This window comes from Camellia sinensis, chromosome 1 (assembly GCF_055761805.1).
Source record: "Camellia sinensis isolate YWXY chromosome 1, ASM5576180v1, whole genome shotgun sequence".
In the NCBI taxonomy this organism is placed as follows: Eukaryota; Viridiplantae; Streptophyta; class Magnoliopsida; order Ericales; family Theaceae; genus Camellia; species Camellia sinensis.
This window is the reverse complement of record NC_138961.1, coordinates 61409454-61420946: the sequence shown is the minus strand read 5'-3', so window position 1 is coordinate 61420946 and position 11493 is coordinate 61409454.

Here is an 11493-nt window from a genome sequence, read left to right as displayed (position 1 = left end):
TTGTAATCCAAGTGGTTTGTTTAGCTCATAATTATTTATTTATTTATTTATTTTTATTTGCTTGCTTTAATTTCATATTAGTTTTGTTGTAATCTTGCATGTTCTACCTCATAATAGTGTTTTGTTATAATCCAAGTAGTTTGTTTATCTCATATTTATTTTCTTACTTCATATTTCATAGTGTGTTGTTGTAATCCAAGTGGTTTGTTTAGCTCATAATTATTTATTTATTTTTACTCGCTTGCTTTAATTTCATATTAGTTTTGTTGTAATCTTTCATGTTCTACTTCATATTTGTTTTTTTGTTTTAGGTTCATGTTAGTTTTGTTATAATCTTGATAGAAAGAGGGTATCTCAAGCCTCTGGACCCCCGACCTCTTCCCGATACTCTCCCAGCCAAACACAGCCCTACCAAATACTGTGCCTTTCACCAATAACCCGGACATGACACTAACCGCTATTTTCGCCTTCGCCATGAGATCCAAGACCTCATTGACAATAAGATCATAGCTCTTCCACAACAACTAAAACCCAACGTTACTACCAACCCGTTGCCACCCCATGACAAAAATCAACCACCTCATCGCCTCAACCATATCCATACACTTCCACCTACTTTTAACCCTACTATATACATCACACCTATCCATCTACCCAAACCTGAGGTGTGCATTCTAGAGAGCATTGATTTGTGTATGATGGATGCACCTCTAACCCAGCCAAAGCCAAAACAAACCATAGTGGTGGTGGTATTGCAAACTGAGGAAGAAAAGACCATATCAAGAGAGGGACCCAAAGAAGACATAACCGAAGTACTCGTGATTAAGACTGGAAAATTTCCGGAAGAAGGATATGATCCCAGCAAATACATAGTACCTGTTGGCTAATTGAAACCGGAAGTTATCCTGCCAGATTCATGTACCATCAATGTCATTAGAGAAGATATACTTGAACAAGGATTAGATGACTTGGCTAATCTAGAAAAAAACTTGGACAATCTCAAATTCTTTGAGGAATTAGACTTGGGAAATGTGTAGATCTGCTGGTGGGATCCAAGATCCAACGCTACTCACGGTTGGGCAAGCGATCATGAAGGTCCTGATGAAGAAACTAATGGAAAAGAGGATGAACCAAAAATTGACACTGGAAAGTTCGAAAACAGTGGCAACAAAAGGGGTTCCAAGAGAGAAGAAGAATCAAAAAGTCCGCCAGAGTATAACGTGAGAATGATTCATTTAGAGCCTGACAATTGCCTTTCGATTAACAAAGGCCAATGGTGGGATGATATCGATCTGCAGCTCGTCCACACCGATGATGAATGGGGTAGTACTTTGCTTGATAAGACTTGGTATTCCGAGGAAATTAATCACCTAACTAGGAGTGGGCATTACTTTAAACCTCCACAACTAGACCAAGGTGAGTCTTTGGGCAAAGATACAGACATTGATAAAGAGAAAGAGAAAGAGAAAGAAGTAGAAGAAGACTTGGTTTTAAAACAACTAAAAAAGATCCAAGCAAACATCTCCATTTGAGGACTTCTCATGGCTTCCCGAGAACACCGACAAGCAATGTTGTCAGCCTTAAACAAGGCCAAGCTATCCATTGAGACAATGTCGGATCAGTTAGTATAATTCACCATACCTAATGACACGACCCCTATGTTATCATTTACGGACAAAGAGTTACCACCTAAGGGGGTTAACCACAACAAGCCTTTGTATGTGGCCTTGGAGTGTAGAAAGAAGTGGATTCTAGTAGTTTTGGTTGATACCGATTCAACCATTAATGTGTGCCCAGCAAGGACTGCTTATGTGATCGAGTTAAAGCCGACTGAGTTCCCGCCAACAAACCAAGTTATCCGGGAATATGACAACACCAGCAGGAATGTTATGGGGACTTTCAAGGTCTAGATATTAGTTGGTCCATTTGAGCATAAGGTAGAATTCCATATCATGGATGTCCCAGCAACTTTCAACCTATAGTTGGGCAGGCCTTGGCTGCATAAGATAAGAGCGGTCTCTTTAATCGTACACCAGTTGGTGAAGTACCCGTACAATGGAGGGATCACCACAGTTTTTGGCAATTCTACGATCCACCCTCCTCCAGAAGTCACAACGCCAGTACTGGAAATACAACATGGGAAGGAAGATGTTTTTCTCTTGGGTTTTACCTTGGCAGAAGCACGGCTAGTGCAAACAATCATGGCAGAAGGGGAGGGTACACATCTGAGTGCTCAATCAGTTTACATGATGAACAAGCTAGGATACATCCCAGGATCTGGATTGGGAAGGAGTGGCTGACAAGGCACCACAGAGATAATTAAGGTAATCCATAACCCACATACATTTGGGTTGGAATATGAACCAACAGTAAAAGACTGGGAGAAGAAAATGAAGGAACTGAGAGAGAGAGAATCAATGCAAAGAAGACGGGGAAGAAGTATGAGCTAGTTTATAGGCCAATCCACGGGACCTTGAACGGACGCTTTGTCTAACAAGGAGAAGACTTCCCTTTCTGTGGTTTTCCTAAGCCCTAGATTGATTAAGTGGAAAGGAAGAGATACCCTGGGTTTGAGATCTTCTTCGATCATCAGCTCTCCAGTAGTGATGAGGAGTGGGTAGATCCTAGTATCGACATCGGACAAGACAGAGAAGTCAGCACAGAGGAAGTCTTGGGTCTAACACTAGCTAATTTACTGACAGAGTCGCACACTAGTGCTGAACCGATGAATTTGGGGGACATGATCATTGCCGTGATCGGGGAAGAGGCACCTACGGACTGCTCAAGCTTCATCATGGATGCAATGAATGGCTCACAAATAAATTGTCATTTTGAAAAGAGTTGTATTGAGAGTTCTGAATTGGCTGCTGAGTCTGACTCCAGTGGGCCTATGGGGTTGGAGTTAAATTCAAGTTTGTCTAAGATGTCTGAGTCTTCTTTTTCTTTCTCTTTTGAGTCTGTTACAACTTGTGAGCCCAAGGCTTTGAATAAAGATGTGATTTCCGCTTACTTTTCTGTGCCCATAGTTCATAACATTGACAAAAATTTCCAAAATTTTGATAAAAACGAAGAGGAAGAAATTCCTTGGGCTTTGAAAAATTTAATCGACTAGGAGAAAGAAAGGCATGCTAAGCCATTAGTGGATGAAATTGTTTCTGTAAATGTGGGTACTAAGAAAGATCCTCACTTGATCCAAATTGGTTCTACATTGTCTTTGGAGGAACGTGAACAATTAGTTTCTTTATTAAAAGAATTGAAAGATGTTTTTGCGTGGTCCTACAAAGACATGCCAGGAATTGACCCTGAGATTGTACAGCATAGGATCCCTCTCGACCCTAAGGCTCGACCTTTCAAACAGAAGCTTCGGAGAATTCATCTAGATTGGGCATTGAAAATTAAAGAAGAGGTTACCAAGCAAATCAATGCTGTGTTTTTGCTCGTATCAGAGTATCCTACTTGGTTAGCCAATATTGTGCCAGTTCTGAAGAAAGATGGCAGAACCCGAGTTTGTGTTGATTTTTGAGATTTGAACAAGGCTAGTCCGAAGGATGATTTCCCGTTGCCATATATTGACGAATTGGTAGACTTCACTGCAAGGCATGCCTTACTATCATTCATGGATGGTTTTTCGGGATATAACCAAATCCTTATGGCTCCAGAGGACAGAGAAAAGACTGTATTTACCACACTATGGGCACATACTGCTACAGGGTTATGCCATTCGGTTAAAAGAATGCTGGGGCCATTTATCTGAGAACTGCTACCACTCTTTTGCATGATATGATCCACAAGGAAGTTGAGGTGTATGTAGACAACATGATTGTCAAGTCCAAAGATCGGGAAAGCCATTACATCGCATTGAAAAAATTCTTTGAGAGAATACAGGCTAAAGTTGAATCCACATAAATGCACCTTTGGGGTAATTGCGGGCAAGATGTTAGGATTTTTTATCACACAATGGGGAATCGAAGTTGATCCATCTAAAATTAAGGCCATCTTAGAAATGCCGCCACTAATGACTAAAAAGGAGGTGTGGGATTTTCTGGGAAAGGTGCAATTCATAAGGAGATTTATTTCAAAGCTAACCTTGACTTGTGAACCACTGTTTGGTCTCCTAAAGAAAGGGAAGAAGTTCCAATGGGATAATCGATGTTAGTTTGCGTTCGAGCAAGTCAAGCAATATCTGCAGAATCTGCCTGTGTTATCGCCACCTGAGCCAGGGAAATCGCTGATTTTGTATTTATCAGTGACTGAATCAACCATGGGATGTATGCTTGCGCAAGAGTCAGATGAGAAAGTGGAGAAAGCCATCTACTACTTAAGCAAGAAGATGCTTGAATATGAGACCCGCTATACCCCTTTGGAAAAAGCTTGTTTAGCTTTGGTATGGGCTACCAGGAAGTTAAGACACTACATGTTAACTCACTCGGTAATTCTGGTTTCAAGATTAGACCCAATCAAATATCTCTTTGAGAAACCAACACTTACCGGTAGGCTAGCTTGTTGGTTGCTTTTGCTTTCTGAATTTGATATTAAGTATGTCACTCACAAATCTGTCAAAGGAAGGGCCATAGCATAATTTTTGGTTGATCACCAAATTGAAGGAGGAGAAGATGTGGAGTACTCATTCCCAGATGAAGAGGACATGCAAATGGAAGAAGACACTTGGAAATTGTACTTCGATGGAGCGTCTAATTAATTTGGCTATGGGATAGGCATGTTGCTCGTAGTGCCGGATGATTCCCATATCCCCCTAACTTTCAAACTCTGATTCAGGGTATCCAACTACCAAGCAGAGTATGACACGTGCATTGCTAGATTGGAAGCAGCCCTAGAACTAGGGGCAATAAGGTTGGATGTGATCGGGGACTCGAACTTGGTCGTCTCTCAAGCCAATGGAGATTTGAAAGTCAAAGAGGAAAAAATGAAAGTCTATCATCAAACCTTGGACATGTTGATCCCGAGGTTCGAAAAACTGACTTTTACACACTTGGTAAGAGAGAACAACCGATTTGTTGATGCGTTGGCAACCCTGGCATTAATGATAGATGCCGGTCAGGGTCAAGATACGCCTGATCCTTATAGAACAAAGGTACGCCCCCGTGTATGAAATGATAACTGCAACGGAAGAAGTTCAAGATGAAAACCCTTGGTACTTTGATATTTGGAATTTTTTGGAAAGTGGCACATACCCACAAGGGGCAAACACCAAAGACAAAAGGGGGATACTGTCTTCGGCCACTCAGTTCGTCATTTGTGGAGATAAGCTATACAAGAGAGGGCATCTGAGAATGCACAAGCTGTCTGTAGAGGAAGAAGAGGCAAAACGTGCCATGAAAGCCATCCATAGAGGAGAGTGTGGAGCCCATATGAACGGTATAATGCTAGCCAGAAAAATCCTTAGACAAGGATACTATTGGTTAACCAGGGAGAGTGATTGTATCAACTTTGTTAGGCGATGCCACAAATGTTAAATCCACGCCAATCACATGAACATCCTGTCATCAAAACTCTACAACATGACTTCACCTTGGCCTTTCTTAGTTTGGGGTACAGATGTCATCGGGGCAATCACACCGAAGGGTTCAAATAGGCATCAGTTCATCTTGGTTGCCATTGACTATTTTACCAAGTGGGTTGGAGCACAGTCGTATTTAGTGTTGAAAGCATCACACGTGGCCAAATTCATCAGAAACAACATCATCTATAGATATGGGGTACCAAATGAAATAATTTCAGACAATGGCTCACACTTCAAAGGAGAAGTGGTAGTTCTACTTGAAAATTATAATGTGGCTTGTCACAAGTCATCAACATACAGGCCACAAACCAATGGAGCTGTTGAAGCTGCAAACAAGAGCATCAAAACCATTTTGTGTAAAATGGTGAAAACTTACAGAGTTGGCCAAACAAATTGCCTTTTGCACTTTGGGGATACAGGACATCAATCCGAACGTCTACAGGGGCAACCCCTTACTCTTTGGTATATGTAATGGAGGCTGTTTTGCCGATTGAGTTAAAAGTGCCTATATTGAGAATTATGGCTGAATGTTAGATAGCAGAAGCTGGTTGGCAACATAATCAATTTGAGCAACTGATGCTATTTGATGAGCAAAGATTGAAGGCATTATACCACATTCAGGGGTATCAACATAGGATTTCCAGAGCATTCAACAAAAAGGTCAAATCCAGGAATTTAAGGGAAGGAGATTTAGTGTTGAAGGGCAATCGAGCTCCTATCTATGACCCTTGGGCAAGTTCAGACCCAATTGGACGGGTCCCTACATCATCAAGTCAATCTGGTCAGGGCTAGCAGTCATTCTCATGGATTTAGATGGTTTGGAATTCCCACAACCAATTAACATGGACAAGCTTGCTGGGCTGAAAACCCGAAAGGGCGAGTTAGGCAAAAGTTAGAGCATAAAAAAAAATTTAAAAATTTAAAAAAAGTAAAAAAGAAAAGTAAAAAAAAATGAAAAGCTCGCAAGGTTGAAAACCCGAAAGGGTGGCTTTGGCAAAAGTTAGAGCATAAAAGGAGAGTGGTAATACTCGAGTGAACCTTAGCTGAAACTACGTATGGCCTGATTCCTATCTTTAGGATACGTAGGCAGCTTCATCTTGTAGTTCGGCCCTAATCATTTTTCAGCTCACTCATCTCGTCCATGTTTGATGGATGTATCTTTATTCGACTCGGCTATCCATATTTAATTGGCTCGTCCCCATTTGATTCAATTGTCCTATTTCTCCTTCATGGCGGGTTCAATTGCAAGACGAATTCAGTTGTACATCTCAAGTGTTGATTTCATGTTGATCGGGTAGTGGTCATTTGTGAAAATAGATTTTGAGGAATTTTAATAAAGTTGACTGATTTTCTCAAAAAAATATTCTATTTTTGCAAACCTTAGACCATTTTTTGGACCAAAAAGAGAAAATTTTCAGTGCTCATAATTTGGCTTACATGATTTCAAAACAAAAAAATGGAACAAGTGTGCTAATTTACCTCTCATGTTGATCAAAATCGCTTTAGTAGAAAAAACAAAAAAGGGCAAAGTGATGAACTAGGGGCACAGTTGAGTCAGGTTTTCTATCCTTTACCTGCACTATCGAGTTCTCATCACCTTAATCAAGCAATCACTGGAAAATGCACAGAGTTGTTGTCGGCGATGTTTTTCCGTTGGTCGGTCGACTGATGTTGCTCTGTTTTGAGTTCAGTTTGCTCTGGCAAGCACACAAGGGGTGTGTTTGGGATGGTTTTTGCTTCATTTTCATTTCATTGAGTTGTGTTTTGGTCAGTGATAGGTTCAATATTTAATTCAGAATTCATTAAAATACAGTCATTTTCAAGTTAAAAATTCAAAACAAAATGATTTTTATGCTCAGTGTTGTGTCATTCATGCCATCCAAATTTGTAGAACAAACTCATTTTATTAATGCCAGGGACCAACCCCGATCAAAGTTGTACAAAATAGAGTTGAAGCTATAGGTGCCCACTCCAAAAAAAATTAAAAAAATTTAAAAAAACGAAAAAAAAAAAAATAGAGGAGGTACTCATTTTCTCAATTTTTCGGCAGCAGGCCAACGACGAAGATTACAACCATCTTCATTTGCTAACAGTTGCGTTGCCTGACTCTATCTTCAACTGTCTCGTTTCATCTTCACTCCTTTGAAGCTCTTGAAGACTCTGCCTCGGTCTTGGTAGAGCTTCAAAAATAAATTACTCATCGCCGGCCATCAAATTGGTTGTGCGAAGGAACACCGAATCGGGCCACGGAGTGGCCTGTCATTTCAGCTTTTTGTTCTGCTTTTTCAGTACACTAATTTCTGTTCAAGTGTCCTTGTACATATGTTGGAGCAAGAAGAGTTGTGCATTTAACTGATGTACATCAAACGTCCTGTTCTGCAGTCGATGGGACAAGTTGGAGACTGCAGTTACGGTCTCCATGTATGACCTCAACGTATACAAGTTAGCTTCGATGTCAGACTGTGCTGCTATTATTTGCTCAACTGATATTGCTGGAAAGTTAAAAACATGGGAAGAAGAAGGAGCCCGCGGTTGAGGTTCAGGAGAGTCAGAATCGGTCATCTCTATTGTGTATATGTATACATATAAGGAAAGATATATACATCATGTTGGTTATACCACATTTCCTTCTTTCACGTGAAACGCGTTAGGATTTTCAAGTTTACTCAGTTAAAACCTTCCCCCTCTCCGTATGAAATACGGTTAGGTACGCCTGTTGGTTACACTATTTTTCCTTCTCTTGTGTGAGGCGCATTTGGACTTCGAATTTACAATTCCTCCTCTTGCGTGAGACGCGTTTGGATTTGTCCCAGAATACGTGACGACGTGTCCTCGAGTGAGTTCATTTTGGGACACGCAAGTTTGTGTCCCAGTTTGTTTTAAATATTCGCTAGATCATGTAGAAAGCATGTTTAAAGTTTCCTAGTTGCATTGCACCATCTCATAAGCATCATGAAAATGGCTTCACGAAGCGTGTAAGTCTAATTTATATTTTGAGCATATCATTTGCATTTTTCCGCTGAACTACGTTGATTTGATTCCTTGAAATGGGATACGTAGGCAACCATCGGGTTCAATCAATTGCATTGCATTTTGTTTGTTTGCCCAACTCTTATCGCCTTGTCAAACGGGTCATCTTCGAGCTTTGACATCCACTTACGTAAAGAAATGACTTCAAGTTCTGTCAAAGAGGAGCAACTGTAGACACCCCATTTTGATCGACCCTAAGACTTGGGCGCTTTCTTTTGATTACCTAATGATGAAATCAAGAAGGTGTTTCTCACAGAATCCTTAATAAGAAAACTTAGAATTTGAACCCTATTTCCAACCCTAACCAGCCACAAATTACCTTTCCAATGGAATATTCTGACCTCACGGTTGCGTCCAGAATGGTTCGTTTAACTAGGAACAACCTTTGCTGCACTTTTGGGGGCCTCATTGAAAAATTCTCCCGAAATTTGGGTTACAACACAAATATTTAAAACTTCTGGAGCCAAATTGTAATTTTCAAAACTCAGGGAATATTTTGTTATGTGAGAGAATATTCTGTTAAAATTAGGGAATATTTCGTCCATATGCAAAACATTCCGTCAATGCTGATTGTGACACTGACGTGGCGGTTTTGCTGACGTGACATGACTGGATTGGTCCTTGATGAAGATATGGCACTGACATGTCTTTATCAAAAAAAAAAAAAGAATTGAAGGAATGCTTGGAAGGGGGTTTGAACCCTCAACCTAAGAATCCACATTCTAAACCTTAACCACTCTGCCAAAACTTTGCCTTGTGTTATGTTTTCCCTCAAATAATATTTGACCATTTCAAACCAGCAGGCAAACAATGTGTATTTTTACATTTTTTTTTCTTGTGTGTAGTACACTCCCCTACCCTATTGGGCGACCCATATATCACCAAATACATACCTAATTATCCCCCCATTGTCAAAAAGAGGTTTTGTTTGCATCCATAAAGGAGTATCCTATGCAACCACTTTGAAAATTTGCCATTCTATCACATTCTTGTCTCCCACCTTCTTTTTGACCTTAACTCTCCCTCATTACCTATATAGAATGATCAGATGATAAGAGAAGACGAGGACCACGAAATTGAAGAGAAAATAGTGAGAAAAGAGTGAAAAAAGAGAGAAAAGTTGAATTTTTAAGCTAAAAATACTCCTATCTTCCATGTACACTCCATACCTTCCATACAAACTAAAATTCTATCTTTTCGACACCCAAAACTCCTCCAAAAATTCTAAAATACTTGAATTTCAGTAGCTTTGATCAAAGGAAAGAGTGGGTGTTGGTAAAAGTGAGCAAAAACAAGAGAGATAATCACTTTTCCCCACATACACCTCTAAGCCATCATTTTAGCAAGGATTCCAAGCTTTCAAATTGAGGATTGAGAACACACTTCCTAAACTTCAAGGTGATCAAGAGGAAGTTTGGAAATCAAGAAGTTCAATCTTTCTTTGGAAAGTAAATTTCTAGTCTTTCATTTTTTTTATATTTTCTATCTCATATTTTTTTTCTTACTTCTTATTCCATAGTATTTTGTTATAATACAAGTGGTTTGTTTGTCTAATATTTGTTTTCTTACTTTATATTTCATAGTGTGTTGTTGTAATCCAAGTAGTTTGTTTAGCTCATAATTATTTATTTATTTATTTATTTATTTATTTTTATTCGCTTGCTTTAATTTCATATTAGTTTTGTTGTAATTTTGCATGTTCTACCTCATAGTGTTTTGTTATAATCCAAGTGGTTTGTTTATCTCATATTTATTTTCTTACTTTATATTTCATAGTGTGCTGTTGTAATCCCAGTGGTTTGTTTAGCTCATAACTATTTTTCTTCAAGCGTTGTAATAATTTCCCACCCCACTTCTTTCTATCCCGTTCTTTTACTTGCTTTCCTTATTTGTGGATATGCATCACGTTTATTTTATTTTATTTTATTTTTTCATTATATCCATGCTTTGTATCTATGTTTTATGCATCTTAATTCGGCTAAGTTTACATTTGTGAATTTAATCAATTCCAATGTGATTATGTGCGCTACCTCATTTTCTTGATATGATTCACATGTCATATCTTAAAAGTCGAATCTTTAGTTGCATCTCATGAGTGAATTGCATTAGGATTTTGTATATAAGATTATGCATGTTTTACTAACTTTATTTTGTAACTGTTCGAGGGACGTCGGTAAATATGTAAGTTTTTATATTTTAGCATCCCGTTTTCCTGTGTTTTTCTTATTATGTTTAAGCATCCTACCATGTGGCTACTTTCTTACTTGATATAACTGTATGAATGCCAGTGGATGAAGGTTGTGTCGCTTAATTTGGAATAGTGTTGATTTTCATATTTGTAAACTCAATTTATGTGGGTTATACATCTCCAAAACTCTTTCAAAACTACATTAAATCAAATTATTCCAAAATAAATGACATAGTCTATGCTTGTATGCTTCACATAGTAATTTTTTGGATTTATTAAATAATCAAAATATGAACATATAAAGTAAATAAAATTCATATCATGGTTTAGTAAAGGCCGACCTTTTGATCGGATGAGCGGGGGTGCTCAATTAATAACCTTCCCCTCTCATACCCAAGGTTTTGAACCGAGACAACTTTGGTTATGACGAACAGTGTCCTTGGCGCGAGTCATGGGTTTCCTAATTTCTCAAAAATATTAGGCGGCGACTCTGAGATCTGATGACGCAGTCCATTTCTGGCAAAATGTTTTGCAATAAAATGGATTTTCTAAAAGTTGCCAAATATGAGCTCTCATCTATGTTTCACATTGCACTAGTGAGATTAGATCAAAGAGGCCGAGGGTCTGAACTATTTAACACGCACGGGTACCTCCCGGGCATGTTACACTAGTAGAGAATACATTTAACATAAACATTTGATATAATCATGTGTAATCTCAAAGTCTGTTGCTCCAAGACTTTTATTCAAACAAA